This window comes from Rattus rattus, chromosome 5, assembly GCF_011064425.1.
Source record: "Rattus rattus isolate New Zealand chromosome 5, Rrattus_CSIRO_v1, whole genome shotgun sequence".
Taxonomy (NCBI): Eukaryota; Metazoa; Chordata; class Mammalia; order Rodentia; family Muridae; genus Rattus; species Rattus rattus.
The window spans coordinates 150,413,782-150,435,762 of NC_046158.1; the positions used below are offsets into that span (position 1 = coordinate 150,413,782).

General features: G+C 52.9%; 1 pseudogene; it reads right to left on the reverse strand.

The window, feature by feature from the left end:
• Nucleotides 1-309: 309 nt before the first annotated feature.
• On the reverse strand, nt 310-911 carry LOC116901084 (annotated as a pseudogene).
• Between the last annotated feature and the right edge of the window lie 21,070 nt (nt 912-21,981).

Consider the following 21,981-nt stretch of genomic DNA (forward strand, 5'->3'; position numbering starts at 1 on the left):
TCACTCTAGACCTTCCTGTCTTCGCAGACACCTGCCTGCCTCTGCCTCCTGAGTACTGGGATTAAAGGCGTGCGCCACCACTGCCACCTTCTTTTCGTTATTTTTAAAACAGGACGAATATACATTAAGAAAAAGAGAGAGGGCTGGAGAGCTGGCTCAGCGGTTAAGAGCGCTGATTGTTCTTCCGGAGGACCTGAGTTCAATTCCCAGCAACCACACGGTGGCTCACAACCATCTGTAATGGGATCTGATGCCCTCTTCTGGTGTGTCTGAAGACAGCTACAGTGTACTTATATAAAAAATATTTTTTCAACATCCAAAGCTTTTTTTGTTAACAGCAAGACCCAAGGTTAGTTTTTTGTAGCCTTGACTGGCCCTTGGGCCTCTGGCACTCTCGAACTCCTGGCCCTTGGAACCAACATAGATAGGGTTTGGTATGGCTGTGTGGGGTTCCTGGGGCCCTGCCAAAATGTCAGTACACCCTCGGCCCTTCTGAGGACCAGACAGGAGCACAGGGCCTCAGCCCTTGGGAGACTCCTGGGCCACCTGGTCAAAGGTGAGGATCTTACCCCCAGCCTTGAGGATCTGACTTCGGGCCACCTTTACACCCGCAGTGCACCCCCCCCCCATCTTGGGCACTTCCAGAATCCGCACAACATCTGTGACTCTGTGATGGTCCCCACAACAACGGTGGCCAGGAAGCTTCGTCTTTCGGATCACTGGGGACAGGGACAGAGGTGGCCGGTTAGTGTGGCTCATAAATAACCTTTCCAGCACAACCTGATTGAAGGTGGAGTTGGTTCGTCTGGACAGAAGCCTGTCAGCTTGACTGGCAGCCGCAAGCAGATGGCCTGGCTCTTGGGCTCCTCGCGGCCGAACCTTTGGTCCTTATTGTGGTCAACATCCAGGAAAAAAGAAAAAGAGTAAGGCCAGGAGTGGTGGCCCAGCACTCAGGGGCAGAGGCGGTGGATCTCTTGAGTCTGAGGCCAGCCTGGTCTACAGAGTGAGTTCCAGGGAAATCTCAGGGTTCCCATGACCTTGTCAGGTCCACAGCTTTCTGTCCTTTGGGAAATGGGGGTGTGGGAGCTCACACACCATTCCCGAACTTTGCTGCAAGTCCAAAGAGAGTTCATTCCAGCCAGTGCCCACGTAGCCCCGCCGCAGAGTGACTAACGGTGGATGTGGAGCAAACCTCCGGCTAATTCTGTGGCTGAAGCCAGCCTGGGTGTGGGCCCTGCCCAGTCCCCCTCTGCCTTGGGTCCTTCTGGCTCTTGGTGACGCAGCTGTGGTGGAGTTTGGCAACTCCAGTTGCCCACAGTTATGACAGCTGGGGGTGGGGTAGTTGGGCCAGTCCCAGTCTCTGCCAGAGACCCTTTCTGACAGCCTAGCAAGCATGGGATACCCCTCCCTCTCTGTGCCTTCCCTGACAGTGGTTGTTTTTAAGGACTAGAAACTCAGGGCCTTGGGCAGGACTCTGCCTGTCACTTTGTTACCAACCATTCTGAGGAGAACCAGATGGCACCTGCTTTTTTTTTTTTTTTTTTTTTTTTTAAGACAGGGTGTTACTATGTAGCTCAGGCTAACTTTACTATGTAGCCTAGGTTGGCCTCAAAGTTCTTCTGGCAATGCTTCTGCCTCAGTCTCTCCAGTGCTGGGATTACACATCTGAGTCATCAAACCCAGGAGAGCTGGCTTTTAGTACCAAAAAAGGAAAAGGTAAAACTGAACAGTTCCTGGGCGTGGTTGTGTACACCTGTAATCCCAACATGGAGGATCAGGAGTTCAAGACTTCATGAGATCCTCTCTAATAAGTAGGAAAGAAAGAAATGGAACAAAGTAATAGTAGCGATGTATTCCCCCTCCAAATAACTGCTAAACTCCTACTGTGTGCTGGGCACTACTCATAGCCCCAGGGGTTCCACAGTGTACAGAACAGACACTCCCTGTTCTTAGAACGGAGTGGATTAAGTAATGGCCCAGCTGTGGATGGTGCAGAGAGGGGCAGGGGTAACCCCCACAGGACAGGTGAGCACCAGCTCAGGTAAAGAGCTCTGGGGCTAAGTCTCCAGGGAAGGAGACCTTCGACTTGAGCAGGACACTCCTTATGAAAGCGGAAACCCTCAAGGCTCTGAGCAAGTGCCTGGTCAGGAAGGTCCCTGAGGAAGTGACGTGTGCGTGCTGACTGGGAAGGGGGCAGATCTGTAGGCCACTAGAGGAAGAACCTTCCCAGAAGGGGCAAAGCTGGGGCAGAGGCAGGAAGACAGTCGCCACTCCTGGGAGCGGGTGGCCAGTGGGAACGCCCCTTGGCCTTGGGTTTCTCCTCTTCGGAGAGGGAGCAAGGGCCTTCCAGGCAGGCATCAGGAAATATCTCGGAAGCTGCTGGGATCCCCCAGGGCCATGCACCTTTCCCCTGGCCGCCAGGGCCCCAGCTGCCCCAGTCTGACCAAATGGCAGGTGCGTGGGAATGGCGTGTCTGTGGCTCACCGCTTTCCAAGGAACCCCATTTCCCTGTGTTGGGGGGATGGAGCTGATGTTCCTCTCTCCTCATGGTAGTCAGCCTCTCTGAAGCCCCATGCTTCTCTGCAGTGGAAGAGGATGGTGTGGGTGGAACAGACCCGGCTCTCTCAGGAGGAAATGCTGCTCTGTCTCCTTTACAAAAGGAGGAACTGAGGCCACAGTGCGGCGGGTTCTGGCTCTGGCCAGGCGCTCACGCTGAACTGGGCATTGGGCCGAGCCCTTTGACCCCAGCTGCTTCGCCTGGTTCTCTCAGCAGACAAGGTAGGAAGCAGCCGCTGGGACCCAAGCTTTACAAGTGAGGAAGTAACTGGGGGCTAAGAGGAAAGGCAAGGCCAAGGCCAGGTCACAGGGGAAGCTGGGACAGCCAACTGCACTCCAGATCCAGGGACACCAACCTGAAGCTGCTGGCTATGCAGGCAGGATGAAGAACACACACACACACACACACACACACACACACACACACATTCACAATACACATATACACACTTACACACATATACACACTTACACACATATACACACTCACACACATACACACTCACCCATATATACATATACACACATATACATATATACACTCACACATACATATATACACACACATAGACACATCCATACAAACACTCATATACATATACACACACATACACACTCACCCATACATATACACACACTCACATACACATATACACACTGACATACTCACACAATATATGCACGCTCACAAACACACACATATACACATATACACACTCACCCACACATGCACACACATACACATATACACACTCACCCATACAAATGCACATATACATATACACACACAACTCACACACATACTCACACACATAACTCATACACACACATACACACACACACACACACACACACACACACTGGTAGGTGAGGTAAACAAGGCCTTTTCCAAGTCAAGGGCTGTGATACAAGCAATTGCAGGAGTTGGGGGCTAAGAAAGGTGTTTCCTGTGTTTTGTTTTGTGGTGGTGCAGATTTTGGGGTGTTTTGTTTTGTTTTGAGACAGGGCCCCTTGTAGCTCAGGCTGACCTAAAATTCACTATGTAGCTGACCATGATTTTGAACTGTGTTTTTTGTTTGTTTGTTTTTTTGTTTGTTTGTTTTTTTTTTGAGACAAGGTTTCTCTCTGTGGTGCCAGACATCCTGGATCGTTCTCTCTCCGTAGACCAGGCTGACCTTGAACTCGGAGATTTCGCCTGCCCGCCACCAGCAGGTTTATTTTCTCTTGCCTCTACTTCCTGAGTGCTGGGACCCAGGCACGAGCCACCGCACCTGTGTTACCAGGTGCCTTTTGGTTGTGTAACCGTAAATAACCCAAGGTAGCCTTGAACTCACAGCACTCATCCTGCTTCAGCCTCCCGAGTGCTGGGATATACCGAGGTGTCGGCCAGCATTCCCAGCTAAGTTGCACGTCTTTCTACCTGGATAGTCCAAGGAAGCTGGGGAAAGCCTCACTCTCCACCCATCCCGGAGCTTGTTGGATCATTCATTCATTCATTCATTCATTCATTCGAACACTTAACTGGCATGACATAAGACTAACTTTAAATGTAAATAGATTGGGGTTGGGGATTTAGCTTAGTGGTAGAGCAGTTGCCTAGCAAGTGCAAGGCCCTGGGTTCGGTCCCCCGCTCCGAAAAAAAGAAAAGGAAAAAAAAAAAAAAAAAAAAGGAAGGAAGTCGCTGGGTGTGATGGCCACACCTGTAATTCCGGCACCTGTAAGGCAGAGGCAGGTGGATCTCTGGGAGTTTAAGCCCAGCCTGGTCTACAGGGCTGGGGTGGAGCTCACTAGGGAATGCTTCCATAGCGTGCACAGTCTCTGCTTTTGACTCCTGCTCCCCATGCACAACCATAGTACAAACAGTAACCTCTTTTGTTGGGCAAATATTTATGGAGTGCTTAATCTGTTAAAAGATGCTGTTTTAGACGCTAATGAGAGTCAATAAAAAGAAAATCTAGTGGGGATGGAACCTTGAGGGGCTGGGAGGGACCAGGGAGAGAAACACGAAGGTGCAGGTGTGGAAGGTGACAGGGTCCAGAGGGAGGCACTGGGAGAGGCCACCGTGATTGAGGAACAGCCTTGTGGGGGAAGGGCGGGAAAGGTCTGTCAGCTGGGCCACCCTGGAGCATAAACAGGACACTCACCCTGTGGATGTGCTGGCTCTCCAACAAAGCCAGCTGGGGTGGGCTGGAGATGGGGGCTTCCTCCAGCTGCCTGGGCCACCCAGGGCACAGACTATGCCTCCTCCTGGGAAGAATGCTGTGTGAGTCACTGGCTCAGGCTCAGGCTCTGCCTTACCAGTTCTTTAAGTCCTGGTTGCATGCTAGTTTCCTCCCATTTTACAGAAGTGAAAACTGAGGATTAGACGTACAGTAAGCAGTGTGCCAGCCACACAGCCAGCCAATGGCAGGGCAGGAGTTTAACGTTCTTGTATTGGTTATCACCAGGATACCTGCTTGGCATCACATGGCCTTTTAGGGGCTGGAGGTGGACAGGCCTTTGCCAGCTGTGTGTTCCCTTCCCCTCCTAAGGCCGTTGTTTCTTATCTGGGAAACAGCATGCTAGGTCAGAATCAGGACCCGCTGTTTGGGTAACAGCTCCCTAAATGCTATGTGGACACAACTCCTCAATTCATCCTCATAACGACTCTGTTTAACAGAGAAGAAAACTGAGGCACAGAGAAGCAGTGCTCATGGCCTTGAGGCCTCCCAGGGGCTTGAGGTCAGCTCATTGGATTGTTGGATGGTAAATCTCAGACTGCAGAAATCTGAGGTGAGGAGTCTGGGGTAGGGGTGGGGACAGAGACAGGCAGTTGAATCGGGCAAGAGCGAATCAAACCCAGGATGTGGGACCCGGCCCCTGCCTTCTGGATAGAGGCCTAGTTCCTGAGTGACAGGACCATGAAATCCCTGTGTCTCCCCTCAGGCTTCGCCTGGGCCCTGCCCAAACAAACAGGAAATGCCAAGTGGTCCCCCACCCCACCAGGGCCGTGGGAAGGCTCTGGAAGAAGTTTGAGTCAGGACTCCTGCTCTGGGCCAGCTTCTGCTGAGCCAGGGCCCAGGAGGGCTGCCTGACCTCAGGCAGGGCCTGCCCTTCCTGGCCCCTGTCTCCCCACCACTTGTCGAAACACTGGCGAACAAGCCCCACTACCCCGGGCTGTGTGAGCTGGGACAGTGGCGGTGGCCCTCTAAGCCCAGCCTTCTCTTTCATGTTTCTTCCACTGAGCTGCTTGTGATCTTAGCGAAGAAGGGGAGGGGAAGGTTGGGCTCTGAGAAGTCAGTGGTCAGGGGGCAGAGGACGGCTGAGAGTTAGAAAGCTTGCTCAGCAAGTAAGAGGTGCTCGGTTCGACCTCCACATTTCCCCCCTCCCCCTCTCCTCCCACACCCCCTTCCCTCCCACACCCCCTTCCCTCCCACACCCCCTTCCCTCCCACACGCACTCAAATTCCAGGACCTCTGCAAATGGTTTCAAATTCTTCCCTGGGCCGCTCTTCTCCTCCTCTCATGCCTCAGTTTCCCCTCAGTAAAGGAGGTCAACCTGCAGGGGTTGGGGATTTGGCTCAGTGGTGGGGCGCTTGCCTAGGAAGCACAAGGCCCTGGGTTCGGTCCCCAGCTCTGAAAAAAGAACCAAAAAAAAAAAAAAAAAAAAAAAGGAGGTCAACCTGCGACTGATTTATTGCTGGACCTCACTGGCTGGCTGCAATGGCGATGCAGGGTAGCGGGGCTGGCATGGTGGGAGGACACAGACTTCGGATCTCCTGTGCGCGGGCCCACAGAGGTGGAAGATAGAAAGCTCGGCTCCCACACACAATGAATTCAAGGCCAACCTGGGCCGCATGAGACCCTCTCTCAAAACAAACAAAAGACGCCCCTCCCCACAACCAGGGAAACCCCTTAGAGGTTCTAAAAGTGAAGCGAGGCCAGTCGCTAGTCCCACAGAGAGAAACTGTGGCATGGGCTGTGGCCACACTTTACTGAGGGAAATGGAATACCAAGCTCATACACAGAGGACAGACCCACCAGGGCCATGGCTCTGTCACCAAACATCTGTTATCTGGTCCTGGGGGCGTGGGTTCCTCCCAGAGTGGGCGACCGTGCAGAGCCCAGAAGGCTGATCTGTCCACCCACTCAAAGTTCTTCCTCTTTCACCATCCAATATTTCAAGGGAGGGCCTGGCACACAGTAGGTGCACAGTGGGCATCAGTCATTGCCCTGTCCCGAGGTCCCTGCTGCTGTGACCCTAGGCTCTGTAGCTTTGTTTTGCCCACCCTTGCAGACCATTTTAGGTGGCAGCACCCACTGCCCTGAGCTCCGGGTCCTGTCCTGCCTCCCACACAGACCCACATGTCAGGAGCTGGGGACAGAGCTGGGGCCTTATTGGTTACACTGGGCCTAGAGCTTTGAGAACTCTGGCTTTGTGGATCGGGTAGGAGCCAGAGCAGGCTCTGAGCAGAGGAGAGATGTGGTCTGACTTAGCTTTTCTACTCGATGTACACTGGAAGGCACAGAGGGAGGGCCAGGAGGATGAGGGAGGGGGAGCTACCACAATATCCCAGCTGTCAGGAAGGCACTTGGCCACTTCCATTATCCTGGGATTGTAGCGCTGGGGACTGATCCCAGGGCTCCAAGCTATTACCAACAAGTTATAGTCCCTGCCTACCCTTTTTCCTTCCTCCTTTCTGTCTTTTTAGGTTTATTTTGTCTGGTTTTTTTTTCCCCCAAGACAGAGTTCTCTGTGTAGCCCTGGCTGTCCTAGAACTTGCTCTATAGACCAGGCTGGCCTTGAACTCACAGAAGTCCTTCTCCCTCTGCCTCCTTAGTGCTGGGATTAAAGGTATGTACCACCACCGCCTGACTTAGGTTTTATTTTAAAGCCAGGCCTTTCCTCTCCCCCCAACTCCCTTCTCTCTCTTCCTCTCCCTCTCTTTCTCTCTCTCCTCTTTTCTTTCTTATTTTGTTTTTGTTGTTATTTTCTGAGACAGAATCTATGTAGCCCAGCCTGGAACTTACTCTATAGACCAGGCTAGATTTGAACTCAGAAATCCAACTGCCTCTGCCTCCCGAGGGCTGAGATGAAAGGCCTACGCCACCATGGCCAGCCATTTCCTTTATTTTTTTTCTTGAGACAAAATCTTGCTAGTCAGCCTCAACAGACCTGGTACTGTGGAGTCCACGTTGGCCTCAAACCTTCGGCAATCCCCCTGCTTCTGCCCCCAGACTACACATACACAGATGCTACCATACCTGGCTTAGAGGTAGGACTTCAAAAAAAAGCTACCCAGGATGCTCTGAAACGTTCCAGGCTACTTCCGCCCCCGCCAATAGCTGGGATCACAGGCCTGTGTTCACATCACAGGCCTCAGCTCTCTCCATCATGCCTAACTGAAAGGAGGAGGGGCCCCAAGTTCTGTTGAGACACCCCAGGGTTCCCGGAGTCCCCAGGCTGAGGCACAGGCACACCAGAGTCAGGCCCAGAGAGTTCTCACCTCCACTCTGAGGGGATGAGAAGGATCTTCCCTCAGTCCCTGCCTGTTGTGGGTACCACATCCCTAAGCCTCACTGTGAGGACCCAGCCTTTCCACCTAGTCAGGGCCGGGTCAGTGCTGTTACCAACAATTAATGAACTGCAATTGGAAATCATAATGAGAAATTCTGCAGCCTGAGGCCTCTAGAGAGGGTGGATGGCACCTCCCCTTCTTCCAGCAGAGGACAGGGGTGTGGGGGAGGGGTGTCACTGCCTGAGGTCACAAGGTAATAGGGCTGTGTTCCAATACCCCCTCACCACCTCTGTTCCAGAAACAGGCTGTCCAGGGGCTGCCGAAATCCAGATTTGTAAGACAAGCCGGGAACCAGAGGCCTCATAGGTTCAGGGACCTACCCTTACACAGAGAGAGCCTCCTGACAGAAAAAGGCTTTCCTGGGTCCCCCTTACATCCCTCCCACAAGCTGGGGGCTTTGGGCCCCTGCAGGAAGTGGCCTGGGCTGGGACAGGCCTGCTGCTTTGATCAGTTTTACGAGCCTTGGCTGTTTACGGAGCGCCCGGCCCCCACCCTGCCACCCAGGGCTGTGTCCTGTCAGTGGCACTCAGAGATATTAGCTGTCCCTGGAGAGTCCGCTGCTGGGCCTCAGCCCCATTTCCTCCAGCTTGGCCCTTGGCCTTGGCTCCTGGGAACAGAGCAGCCCCTCAGGCAGATGCTAGGGTTGGGGGTGGGTCCTGAAACTGAGCGTATGCCCACTTCTGTCTTGACCCGTGTTACCCTGGCTGGCCCAGGACCACCTCCAGTGCTTCCCCACCACTCTGTACAGGGTGCTCTATCCTCCTCCTGGAGCAGAGTAGCCCTCTCTGCCCCATCTGACGACCAACGTCAATCCGTCTCAGGTCTCATTCTTTTTCTTGACCCCCAAGCTGAAGGCTCTTGGGATTTGTGTCTGCCTGTGTCTCTCCTTCCTTCTTCCTCAGTGCAGGGACCTCACCCCCCCAGTACCAGCCCCAGCTCCTAGTTGACACACAGTAGGTACTCAACAAATGCTTCTTGAGTGCAAGATAAAAATGTGATGGAACAAGACTGTGATCCCAGCACCCAGGAGGCTGAGGCAGGAGGATCAGAAGTTCAAGGTGCTCTCAGAACATCGTGAATTCGAGGCCAGCCTAGAGAGGCTACGTGACACCCCATTTTATCCCCCTCCAGAGAGGTGGGGGAGAATGCAGATCTGGAGACAGACCTGTAGGAAACTCTGGTTTCCATGTACTCTGGCCATGTACCCCCACCCCGGCCACATGCGTGTGCCTGGAAAACCTACCAGGTTGTGGCCTCTGCTCACTCACTAGGCCTGCCTGCAGCTCCCTTATGGATGAGGGAACAGGATATGGAGGTGACCGAATGTTCAGGGGACCAGACTTCCCTAGGCCCTGCCCCCAATCCCACTCCTAACTTCCAGCCCCACCCCCAGCTACACCTGTGTTGGCTCTGGACAAGAAGCTACCCGTGCAGGTGTCTGACAAGCTGGGCCGGTTCTGGGGCATGCACAGGAGGGCACTTCCCTAGGGGCGATGCTGGGAGATGCCTGTGGACACCTGCCGGCACCTGTCCGGCATCTGTCCCACCTCTCCTCCCCCCAGCTGTCCAGGCAGGTCCTGTGGTCTCCTCCCAAGTCCTCCACACCCACAGGGCACCATGGCAGGTTGTCCTCCGAGACACTCACCCCTCATCTCTGTGACCTGGGCAGGTGCAGCGGCAGCTTGGGGTGGATGCACAGGTGGCAGCTGGCCCGCCTGCTCCCTGAAGACGCCACTAGCAGAAGCTTCCCATCCCAGCCATCTGGAACCCTTCAATTCTGGGGGCCCGTGTGTGTGTGTGTGTGTGTGTGTGTGTGTGTGTGTGTGTGTGTGTGTGTGTGTGAAAGAGAGAGAGAGAGAGAGCACTGCAAGGACAGGGTCTCCTGTTTGCCAGCAACACAGTAGTCTCCGATTGTGGCGGTGGAAGCTCACACAGCAAGCAGAATTCGAACCCAAGACCGCACGTCTTTCCCGTCCCTCCACCTTGTCTAGCGGTTTTGCTGAAGCCTACCGTATATGGACCGACATTTAGCCATGCGTGTCCAAGTGCATTCGATAGATAGGGATTTGTGGAGCCTTGAGCTAGGTGTGGGGACACTGCATGACCAAGGCCAACCTGATGTTCGTCTGGGGGATAGAGAATCTAGCAGCAAAGTAACAGTGATGTCAGCTCAGAAGTAAAAAGACCACGGGAGTCGGGGGGGGGCACATGCTGTGAGGAGTAAGATCCACGCTGAGAGGATGAGCGGGCAGGAGAGGAGAAAGGGAGGCTGAGGAGAAGCATCCACAGGGCAGCCTCTGTTTCCCCGTCTGCATGTTGATAACCTCGAGGCTTCCCATCTCTCAAGATGCCTGCATGCAGAAGGCGTGGGATGCCCAGGTTAGTCTCAATAGATGTGAGGCAAGAAGGCTCGTCCACCTCAGAGGTTTCTGGGAGCCCCTGGACAGTTCAGCACAGCATGGACTCTGGAGCAGGCCCAGGAAGCCTGAAGGATTCTGGGGCAATGGCTGCTTTGGGACCCTGTAAGGGTGGATGGAGGGCAAGAGGCATCACCTCAGGAGCTTCATCCCTAAGTCAGTTGCTGTCCACCCAAAGAGATCTGGGAAGATTCAGTGTCCCAGGACCCCAAAACCCCCATCCCATGGATGAGGACTTGGAGGTTCAGAGAAGGCCCAGGATCACACAGCTAAAAGGACCAGAACTGGACACAATTCAATCACCTTAAAGCCCACTGCCCCCAAACAACCATGTAGGATGGATACCGTGGTGGTCTTGCAGTGTGCCCATTGCACGGATGAGTAAACTGGGGCTTGAGCCAAAGCAACTTCCCAGGATGATTGTAATTTATATAAATATTTATGGAGCACCTACTGTGTGCCAGGTAAAACTAGACACAGAGACACAAACAAGTGAGACAGCGTATGTGAATGCCTGCCCAGCAGTCCATAGATTCCTGAAGACGGGCTGAGAAAGGAAAATCAGAAGTTCAAGGCTGGTAACTTTGTGAGACTCTCTCAAAATAAAAAGTAAAAACGGGTGCAGGGGTGCAGGGGTCCAGGGGTGCAGGGGTGCAGGGGTATAGCTCAGTGATAGAGTGTTTAGTCTCTGGGCTTGATCACAGGATGATACACGACTTTAATCCCAGCACTTGAGAGGCAGAGACAGGAGGATATCTGAGTTCAAGTCCAGCCTGGTCTACAGAGGGAATTCCAGGATATCGCAAAAAAGAATTTTTTTGGGAGGCAGGGAAGTGTTTATTTCATCTACGGCTTAAAATCGTCATCCAGGGAAGTCAGGGCCAAGCACTTGAAGTAGGAAACTGGAGGCAGGAACTGATGCAGAAATCATGTTCTGTTACTGGTTTGCTCCTCGCGACTTTCTCAGTCTGGTTTCTTTTTTCTTTTTTTCTTTTTTAAAGATTTATTTATTTTATTTATATGAGTACACTGTTGCTGTCTTCAGACACACCGGAGGAGGGAATAGGATCCCATTACAGATGGTTGTGAACCACCATGTGGTTGCTGGGATTTGAACTCAGGACCTCTGGAAGAGCAGTCAGTGCTCTTAACCGCTGAGCCATCTCTCCAGCCCTCAGTCTGGTTTCTTATGCCATCCAGAGCCACCTGCCGAGGGGTGGCATCACTCACATCAAATGGTTAATTAGGAAGATGCCCTAGACCAGACTTGGGGGCATTTCCTCAACTAAGGTTTCCCAGAGGACATTTGCCCGTGTCAAGCTGACAAAGAATTAACCAGGACACAGGACACAGTCTATAATGGCATTTTCTTTCTTTCTTTTTTTTTTTTTTTTTTTTTTTTTTTTTTGGATTTTTTTTAATTTACATTTTAAATGTTATCACCTTTCCCGGTTTCCCACAAATAAATCCCCCTCTGCCTTCTTCTATGAATGTGTTCCCCCAATCCTTCCTGCCTCCCCGCCCTGACATTCCCCTACATTGGGGGGGTCCAGCCTTAGCAGGACCAAGGGCTTCCCCTTCCACAAGGTCAACCTCTGCTCCATATGCAGCTGGGTCCATGGGTCTGTCCATGTGTACTCTTTGGATGGTGGTTTAGTCCCTGGGAGCTCTGGTTGGTTGGTATTGTTCTTATGGGATTGCAAACCTCTTCAGCTCCTTCAATCCTTTCTCTAATTCCTCCAATGGGGACCCCATTCTCAGTTCAATGGTTGTCTGCTAGCATTCACCTCTGTATTTGTCAGGCTCTGGCAAAGCCTCTCAGGAGACAGCTCTATCAGGCTCCTGTCAGCATGCACTTCTTGGCATCAGCAATATTATCTAGTTTAGTGGCTGTATGTGTATGAGCTGAATCCCCAAAATCTCAAAATTTAATTAATTAGTAAATTAATTAAACAAGGGCTAGGGAGATGGCTAAGTGGGTCAAGTGTCTAAATGACAAGCATGAGGACCAGAGTTCAAATCCCCAGCACCCACTTAAGGAGGAAGAGCTGACCCAGCCTGTAACCCCAGGACTCAGAGGGCTGGCACAGACGAGGATTCCTGAGGAGGCTGACAAGGTAACCAGGCGAAGGTGAACTCTGGGTTCAGCGGGAGAGAAGCCTGCTTCAATATATAAGTGGAAGTGACCGAGGAAGAAACCTGATGTCAACCTCTGGTCTCACACACGTGCAAGCATACATGCACACACATGTACACACATGAACACACACATGCACACCACACATGCATAAAATAAAGTGAAATAAGAAGGCAAATAAGTTTGCAAATAAGTTTGTGTTCAAGTCCTGATTACCACTTGCTAGCTGTGTGGTCTTGGGCAAATTCCTAAACCTCTCTGTGCGAAGTTTCTTTGTTCATAAAGTGACTTTCCCTCATGAAGGTAAGCCAGGATCTGTGCAACTCATGTTTTATGCTTTTTTTAAATTTTTATTTTACAATTATTGTTTTTTGGGATGACAAAGGGTCTTACTCTGCAGCCGAGGCTAATCTAGAACTCAAAGCTCTCCTCCTGCCTCAGCTTCCTGAGGCACACTTGAACCATCACACCTGGCTTATTTTACAAATCCATTTTATTTATGAATTTATTAATGTATTATCTTTTTGAGACAGAGTCTCTCTCCATAGTCCTGGCTGACCTGAAAGCTAGAGCCTGCTCCCTGGACCAGGCTGACTTTGAACTAACAGAAAAATCTTCCTGCCTCTGCCTCTCAAGTGTTGGGCTTAAAGGCGTACCCCACTGTGCCCGGCTTGTTTGTAAATTTTGATGGTGTGTCAACAGTATTCCAGCCTGTGCCTTGGGAACTGGGTGTACAGACAGGCGCAAGGTGTGTCACCACCACCACTGTGGAGCTAGCTTCTTCCGGAGCCCCCTCCTCCTGGTCACATTCTGGAACTTTCAGGTGGGCACGGACACCTGCTGCGACAGGTACCAGCCTCCGCTGGCCTGGGGCTGACACCCACTAGGCTGGCAGAGGCTTCTCAAAGAAAGGCTTTCAGCCATTAAGGTCCTGGCGGCACCGGAAGTTGGGTGAGTTTCCCATGCAGCTGGTCCTGTCCTGCCCCACTCTCCTACAGCCCCTCCTTGCTCTCCTCGTGCACCTCCCCAGGTGTGGCCCAGAGGACACTGCACTCAGGGCACTGGGGACTTCTCCAAGCTGCCCAGAGATCCCATGGCTCCGACAGCCCACAGGCAGGGACCACACCCCTGGCAACCTAAGGCCAAGCCATAGCCCCTGAGGGACGCGGGTGAGGAATGGACCCCTCTGACCCCGATGAGGCTTGAACTATCTAAATGTCATAGCCCACAAGCTTCCCAACCCTACTGAGACTGTCTGGTTTCCATGGCAACAGCCACTTCCTTGTTGCCCCACCCTTCCGTCGTCGTGGAGCACCTGCAGGCCCTGGAGTACCTGACTCTACCGAATGCAGGGGAAGGGATAGCAGCTGCTGGCCTCACAAGAGGAAGCATCCTGAGTAAGTGGCTAAGCCCCTGGTACTTCCGGGGGCTCCACTGAGCTTCCGAAGACCTCCTTCAGCTAAACCTGCCCAGGAGTGCTCACTCTGGGCCAGAATCAGTTTGCAAGCCTTGTGAGGGGAGAGGAGTTTGGGAGGCTCAAGTCTGGGGTCAGCCACTTCCTGGTGGACGGTCCCAGGAGAGGCGCTTTCCTTTTAGGGCCCTGGATTTTCAGATGGAAATGAGAAGCCAGAGCCGATGCCAAATGTCCCTGTGTGACATGAGCCAGGTGCTTGGCATTTGTCACACCTGCATCCCTCACACAGGCGAAGAGACAGGACCACCTGCCAGGCCAGCAGGACCAACTGGAACGCGGCTGCGTGGCCTCAGGGACCACAGGTGCCCACATGGGGTGGGGAAGGGGTGTCCACGGACAGCTCTGCAACAACTGTTCTTGCTCTTTTAAGATGGGGGTGACCTCAAACTCACTATAATCCTCCTGCCTCAGCTTCTCAACTACTGGGATTACAGAAGTGCACCAACCACCACATTAACTATACCATAATCTTTTTTTTTTCCTGTGTCGTAGTTGACCCCGAACTTGCAGTTCCCCAGTACTCGGCTAATAGGTGTGCAGCACCCACACAGTCAGCTTCCTTAGCCCTGGGGATCCCAGGGCTGTGCGCATGCCCGCCCGGCTAACACTCTACCCACTGATCACACCACTAACCCTCCCGCAGGCAGCCTAACCCTCCCACAGGCAGCCTAACCCTCCCGCAGCCTTGTCACTTCACAGCCGAGGAGTAGTCGAGGATGAATGGATGTGCTGAACGGAAGACAGAAGGACTGAATGGCGTCGGTCCTAGGCCTGGACAGCAGACCAGGTCAGGAAGGAAGCCGGAAGCCCGACCAACCATGTGTCTAGGTCCAGCTCCGGCCTCTGCCTGCCCACACATCCTCAGTGGTGAGCTGGCTGCTGGGGCTGATTGAAAAGGCAAGCTGATCCTGGAAAGCCTTTAACGTGTGGGAAACATGCGGACAACATATCTCTACTCCGTGTCCTGGCTGGCCCCTTAGTGGTCGGATTCTGACTCGAGCCTTCCGGATGCTCCCTGAACATATCAGGCACATTCCAGCCCCAGGGCCTTTGCACTTGCTGTTTTCGTTGGCTGGAAGCTTTTCCTGTCCCTCGGGTGTCTGCAGGGCTCCCTCCTCCTCCCTACTCCCTTCAGGGTTCTGCTCAATGGTCTTGAGGCCTTCACTCACCGTGAGAAGCACCCTCTTCCTTTGGCTCTCCACACCAGGCTGCCACCAGCTCCTGGGGACGGGACTTGTATTCCTCTACAGCTGTGGTTATGGGTGCTGGAGAGATGGCTCAGTGGTTAAGAGCACGGACTGCTCTCCCAGAGGTCCTGAGTTCAAATCCCAGCAATCATGTGGTAGCTCACAATCATCTGTAATGGCATCTGATGCCCTCTACTTATGTGTCTGAGACAGCTACAGTGTACTCATATATAATAAATAAATCTTTGGGCTGGCAAGATGGCTCAATGGTTAAGAGCACTGACTGCTTTTCCAGAAGTTCTGAGTTCAATTCCCAGCAACCACTTGATGACTCACAACCATCTGTAATGGGATCTGATGTCACCTTCTGGTGTGTCTGAAGAGAGGGACAATGTATCCACATACATTAAATAAATAAATAAAATCTTAAAAAAAAAAAAAAAAGAGCTGTAATTATTCCTTCACCTGCATCGGGGTGTGGTAACACACACCTTTAAGCCCAGTACTTGGAAGGTAGAGGCAGAATGAACTTTATGAGTTTGAGGCTATCCTGGGCTACAATATCAACCCTGTCTCAAAAACAAACAAAAAACAAAATAAAAACAAAAGTGAGAACATCTGGTCTACAAGAGACACTTTATCTAAAAAACAAAACAAAAGAGTAAACAATTAAAAAAAAAAGCTACTCGGTGAGGCCGGGTGGGGTGGCCCAGCACTTGAGAGGCAGGAGCAGGTGGATTTCGCTGAATTCCAGACCAGCCAGTGCTACCTAACGAGATCCTATCTCACAAACAAAGAAACAGACAAACAAACAAACAAGCCTGTTCTCTGGAACATAATAGATGCTCAATAAATATTTTTCAATTAAGTAAGACAGAAAGGAATGGAAGACGCTAGAACAGACCAGAGCCCAGCATGAAAACACAGTGGGTGGATGTGACACACTGTGAGGACCCACACACCTCACCACAGCTGGGCTTGAGGCTCTAAGGGAGAAGCTGGGACCTTCCAATGCTACCTCAGTCCAGGAGGGTGTCACAGGCAAGTGGCAAGCCTGGGGTCTTCCCTAGGTTTGTCCCTGCACACTGCCTGGCCTGAGTCCAGGGCTCTTCTGCCTTTTCTGCCCAGCTCCTGTCTCCTCTGCAGGTCAGAGGTGGTATCCGGTCTGGACACGGAGAGGCAGTGATTGTCCCAGATGAGGGCAAGTCCCGGTGAGTCACTGGCTGAGTGCTGACCAGTATCCCACAGGCCCATCATGGGGGATGTCCATCACAGGAGACAAATCCTATGCGTCTCTGTGTACATGACTCTGTGAGTGTCTCTGTATCTGTATATATGACTGTGTGCGTGTCTGTGTGTTTGTGTCTATGTCTGTGTGAGACAGTCCCCCTCCCCCCCGGCTTGGCCCCTGACGGTCCTTGGAGGCTGAGCAAGAAGGAAGCCCATCTGCCCTTCCCTGAAGTCTTTCAAGGACACGGGTGTATTGTCCCCCAAGTCTAAAGAAATCTAGCCAGGGGGCGGGAGGTATGGGATGTGGAACAGTCAGAGGGTAGACCAGGATGGGGATAAAATCTGGAGTGTTAAAAAAAAAGATTAAATAAAATGAAAAAGAAAGAAATCTAACCAGGTCTTAATACCTCCGAAGCCCCTCTTTTCAGGACCCCCAAGGCTCCCATCTGTCAAATCAAGACTCAAATCCTGCTCAATCTGCCTGCCCCATTGCTGACCTCATTGCTTTTCCCTCCCAGCTCCAGACACACCGGCCTCAGCTGCCCCCATATCCTGCCAGCCTCAACCCTGCCCCAGGGCCTTTGCACTGGCCAACCCCACTGCCTTCATTTTCCCTGCTGATCTTGTCCCGGCACAGCCTAATGAAGCTCTGGGGGATCGTGTGGGCTCCAGTCTACTCTGTTCTCTCCGTCCTGGGTGTCGAGGGCAGGGCCTGACCCCTGTGTGTTCTCAGTACCATCCAGGCAGATAAGGAGAGGCTAGACAAGTTGGAAGCCATGGAACGAACTAGGAAGGTTATACTTTAAGAGCCAGGTGACAAGGACACGGCTCTGGGGTAACAATAAGCCGGCCCCTTCGGGATGATCCAGAGATCACAGTTGTAAAGTACCCGAAACAGAAACTTGTGAAGCACAATTGTGCGTGGCTGATGGGGAGGGAGGTGCTGGGAGACAGGAAGGATTGAGGAAGCTGCCTGTAACCTGGGGGTGCCAGCACTCCACTCTTGTACCTCAGGGCCCCTTTTCTATCTGGCTGGTAGTTTTATATCTGTCCAGTACAACCATGGCTAGGACAGAGATCTCAATTCCCCGCAGCCTCCCCTCCCTGGTTCCACCCTGGCTCCCCAGTTTCCCGCCTGGTTTGGCAACAACGGGGAAACTGTGACTCAGGAGTCTGGCCTCGGGTTCTGCAGCCATGGACTGGCGGCTGGGCTCGTGCCAGCCTCGGCCTGATGTGTGGCCTCCAGCCCAGCATCCATCCAACGTGGCCAGGGGCTCTCCCTTCCCACGGCAGAAGGTTCACAGGATGACTCATGGCCCTGCCTACCCATGACCCTTTACCAAGGATGTGCTAGGATGGCCTCAGTTTTCAGGGCTGGAGACTGAGACCTCGGTGCAGGGATGCTTGTCACACAGCAGAACTGGTACTGTTGCTGACTGCAGCACTTGTCAGGTAAGTCCCAGCCAGCAGGCTGGGGCAGACTGAACCTTCACAGGGGAAATCAGGACATGTGACTGTTTGGGTGACCCAAGGCAGGAGGAACCCCAAGTTGTAGCCCCAGAGCTGACATTTCTTTCATCCGGAGCCCTGAGTAAGTTCCCAGACACTCACAGAAGACCATGGTTGAGAGTTAGCAAGAAGATACTTCCTGGGGGCTCTGGGCCTCTCCCCATATCAGCAAGGCTCCAGGGGGTGTGGGCTGCAGACCTGCTCAGTAGGTAAAATTCTGGCCATACAAGCCTGGGTTTGATCATTGGAACATTCAGCAGGAAAGAACTGACTCCTGACCCCTGACTCCTGACCCCTGACCCCTGACCCCTGAAGGTTGTCCTCTGACCCTCAGTACACACAGATGCACCAGTACAACAACACATAATGGCATGACATGACTTTTGTTCTGAGCCACATTCAGGTGCTTCTTAGCGGTGCAAACCTTGGCAAGTGTCTCTACCTCTCTGGGCACAACTTCCCAGGTTACTTTGCATGTTCCTGGCACACAACAGATGCTCAGAACCATCCCCTGTGGTCCTCCCTGAGCCCTAGATGTGCCAGGCCTCAGCCATGCACGAGGCTTGGGGACTGCACCCAGTACCCACACTGTGCCTTCCCTGTGGCACATCGCCTGTCACACTGTCCCCTCCCATAGCGACAACGTGGGAGTCCACTTGTGATGAGGTCACAGTTAGTATTTCTGGCTGCAGTGCACGGTGGTTCTGGGGACCTTACAGGCCCAGCCACCGCAGCGTTCGATGACCTGGAGTCCAGGTGGTTCGAGAGAACCATTCCCTGCTTCAGATGCAGAACATTCAGCTGCAGCCGGGTATGGAATTTCTTAGGTGGGCGTCACTTCCTCCCACGGGGCAGCCCGTTCCTCCCAGCCCATGGCCTGCACCCGCCCACCTTAGACTGGGACGGAGCGATTCCTGAGGCCTCCAGATTCCTCTCTGTGCCCAGCTCCACCCTAACCAAGAGCATCGGGTTGGGGGGCACGCTTCCTCCTGTATCACAGAGGAGTCGGCTAAACTGGGCTCGATGGCACATGCCTGTGAACACAGAGCTCTGGAGGATTGGAAGTTCAAGGCTGGCCTGGGCGACATGAGACCCAGGCTCAAAGATAAAATGTTAAACACATGACCCCACTGTTTGATGTGAAAAGAGGGCCAGAGAGGTGAAGCAGCTTCCCATGTCACTGTCAGGAAGGGACAGAAGAGGCCAGGGAACAGGTGAAGACCTTTGACACTTTCACCTCTGACCTCAGCTTCCTCTGCAGGTGGCACATGAGGAGGCGGAGCCTGGCCTAAAGACAAACTTCCTTCTCTCCCCACACCTTTCCCTTTCTCTTCCTCTCCCTCTCCCTCCTCCTTCCTCTTCATATCTTTTCTGCCTTTTAGTTAGTTTGGAATCTAGCAGCCCTGAGGCTCTCACATCACTAGAAGAACAGGCAAGTCCCATCCCTGAGGTCTCAGTTTCCTCCTCTGGTGAATGGGTCAACACAAGACCTCCTTATTATCTGGTTGTGAGAATTCCAAGGCCATGGCTGCTTGTCATCTCACATAGATACCATGGCTGCTTTTATTGGTGTCAGTTGGCAGCTCCTGATGTCAACGCTGACCAGAGGGCCCTGTAACTGCGGCTACACACTGACCCAGAAGAGAACCGGAGGGGGCTGGAGCATCAACCAAAGCCTGACACAGCTGGGCATGGTAGTGCATGCCTGGGATCCCAGCACTCGGGAGGCAGAAGAATCAGGAGTTCAAGGATAACCCGTCTCGAGAACAGACAGACAAACTGACAGACGTGTCTGCAATGTTCCTAACGATGCCGTTCTTCATTCTCAATGGGTGTGACTCAAACACCCATTGCGTGACCAGCAGGTAAACCAAGTGTGGTTTATCTGTAGGATGGTGCATCTGTCGACGAGAAACAGCCGAGCTACTTGGTAAGCTGAGGCAAGAAGATCGCCACAAGCTCTTGGCATGGCTGAGGGTGGAAAAGCTGCCAGCCTTAGAGGCCTCTGCACAGGAGCATGGTCCAGACAACACCAGACGAGACAAACCCACAGCAATGGCTGGGGTGGGGGCTGGAAGAGGGGGTGGAGAGGCTCCTCTTAGGTCAGGGTACGTTCTGGAACTGGAGGTGAGTGACGGTTGTGAGGCACCGTGAAGGCTGACGCCTGCCGCTCAGCACGTTTACCTCACCTGGAAAAGAGGCCTCATTCCCCCAGAGCTTGGCAGAGCGAGCCTCTTGGAGAGCTAGCCTCAGTGCTCACTGAGGGAATCATCGGAGCAGCTGGCTGCAGGGTTAGCATGTGAGGCACGTCTGGAGGTGAAACTTCCTAGTTACCCTCAGCGGCGCTGTGCTGGGCTCCGCAGCTGTGTACCCAGTGCCACACTGAGCCCACGACTGCTGGCTATTTCGGGGAAAGAGACATTCCCCATCGCTGCCGTTTCCAGAGAATAGGGACTCTGATGTCATGTGGCTGAGAGTGACAAGAGAAGAAGCCCAAACTGGCTCAGCCAGGGCTACCAGGGAATGCTCTGTAGAAGACGTGAAAAAGCTCAAGACAAGCCTGACGGCCCTTATTAGGACTCGTGCATCCCTGTGTGATGCCCACCATGTCTGCCACCTCACACCACCATCTGTCCCCTAGACTGCACATCCCCTCCCCACCCCTATCCTAACCACACCTGGCACACAACTGGCTTTGCTGCAGGGCCTTTGCACTTGCTGTTGTGTGCTAGGCTCGTGTCCTCTGAACTGGCTCCCTCTCGCTCTTTATATCTCTGTTCATGGAAGTCCTCCCAGCCTCCCTGTCCCTCCCCGTCCCTCCTCGTCCTGAGGGATCTTTATTTTTCCTGCTATTATCCCCTCTCCCACTGTTACCTTTAGGACATTTCACCCTAAATTATCTTTGACCTGTGTCTATTTTCTGGCCCCCTGCCCCATGAGATAGTCCGTTACCTAAGAGCCAGGCTGCCTCCTTACCAATACCTAGTAAGTACACACAGTAGGTGCTCATCTGTGTGCAGTCAGACACAGATTAATAAATGTGTGCATACATGAATGAATGAATGAATGAATGAGTGAATGAATGAATGCTTCTTTGTATAGAAGACGGGCCTCAGGCCCTGAGAAGGCTAAGGCCTCCTTACGGACACACAAAAAGGAGGTGACCCTGGGGCTCCCTTTCATCCCAGGCACCACCACAGAAGCCTCCGTTAACTAAATGCCATGAGTTGGCAGGAGGCCAATGCAGCTTGGGGGACCCCTGTACACCTGCGACTTCCTCCCTGGGAAGTCTAACCACTCAGTTCTCCAGCCGCATCCTGGCTGGGCAGGTCTCTAGCTCAGGTGACCCTGGGAACTTTCACCAACAGGTAAGGGTGGGGACCCAGGTGGAATGGTGCCAAGCAGCCCCAAGACAGCTGAGCTTCTGAAACTTAACCAGGAAGAGAGCAGAAGGACCAAGCTCATTTACCTGAGGCCCCAAGGACACAGGCCTGAGGGCCCCTGAGCTTCCGACCTCTCCAGATCACTCTTGGCTTACGTGTCCACCACAGGTTCTTCCTGACATTCTGACAGCAGGAGTTTGCTGTCACAGGCATGCAAGGTAGCATACACCTGTGAACCCAGGACAAGACTCAGGAGCCTGAGGCAGGAGGATCACTTTGGGTTTGAGGCCAGCCTGGGCTACAGAGCGAGACTCTCTCTCTCTCTCTCTCTCTTAGCCAAACAATAACAGCCACACAACAAGCAGAAGCATCAGACGTCATGTCTGCCAAGGGAATGAGTGAAGGAAGAAAGGGGACGCAGGTTAAGGCAGCAGGCAGGACAAGCAGCCGGGCCAGCATTGTCTGCCTCTGGCTCACCATCCCTGCTTCCCAACACATTCCACCTTGGCCTCCCAACAGCCTCTAGGGGAC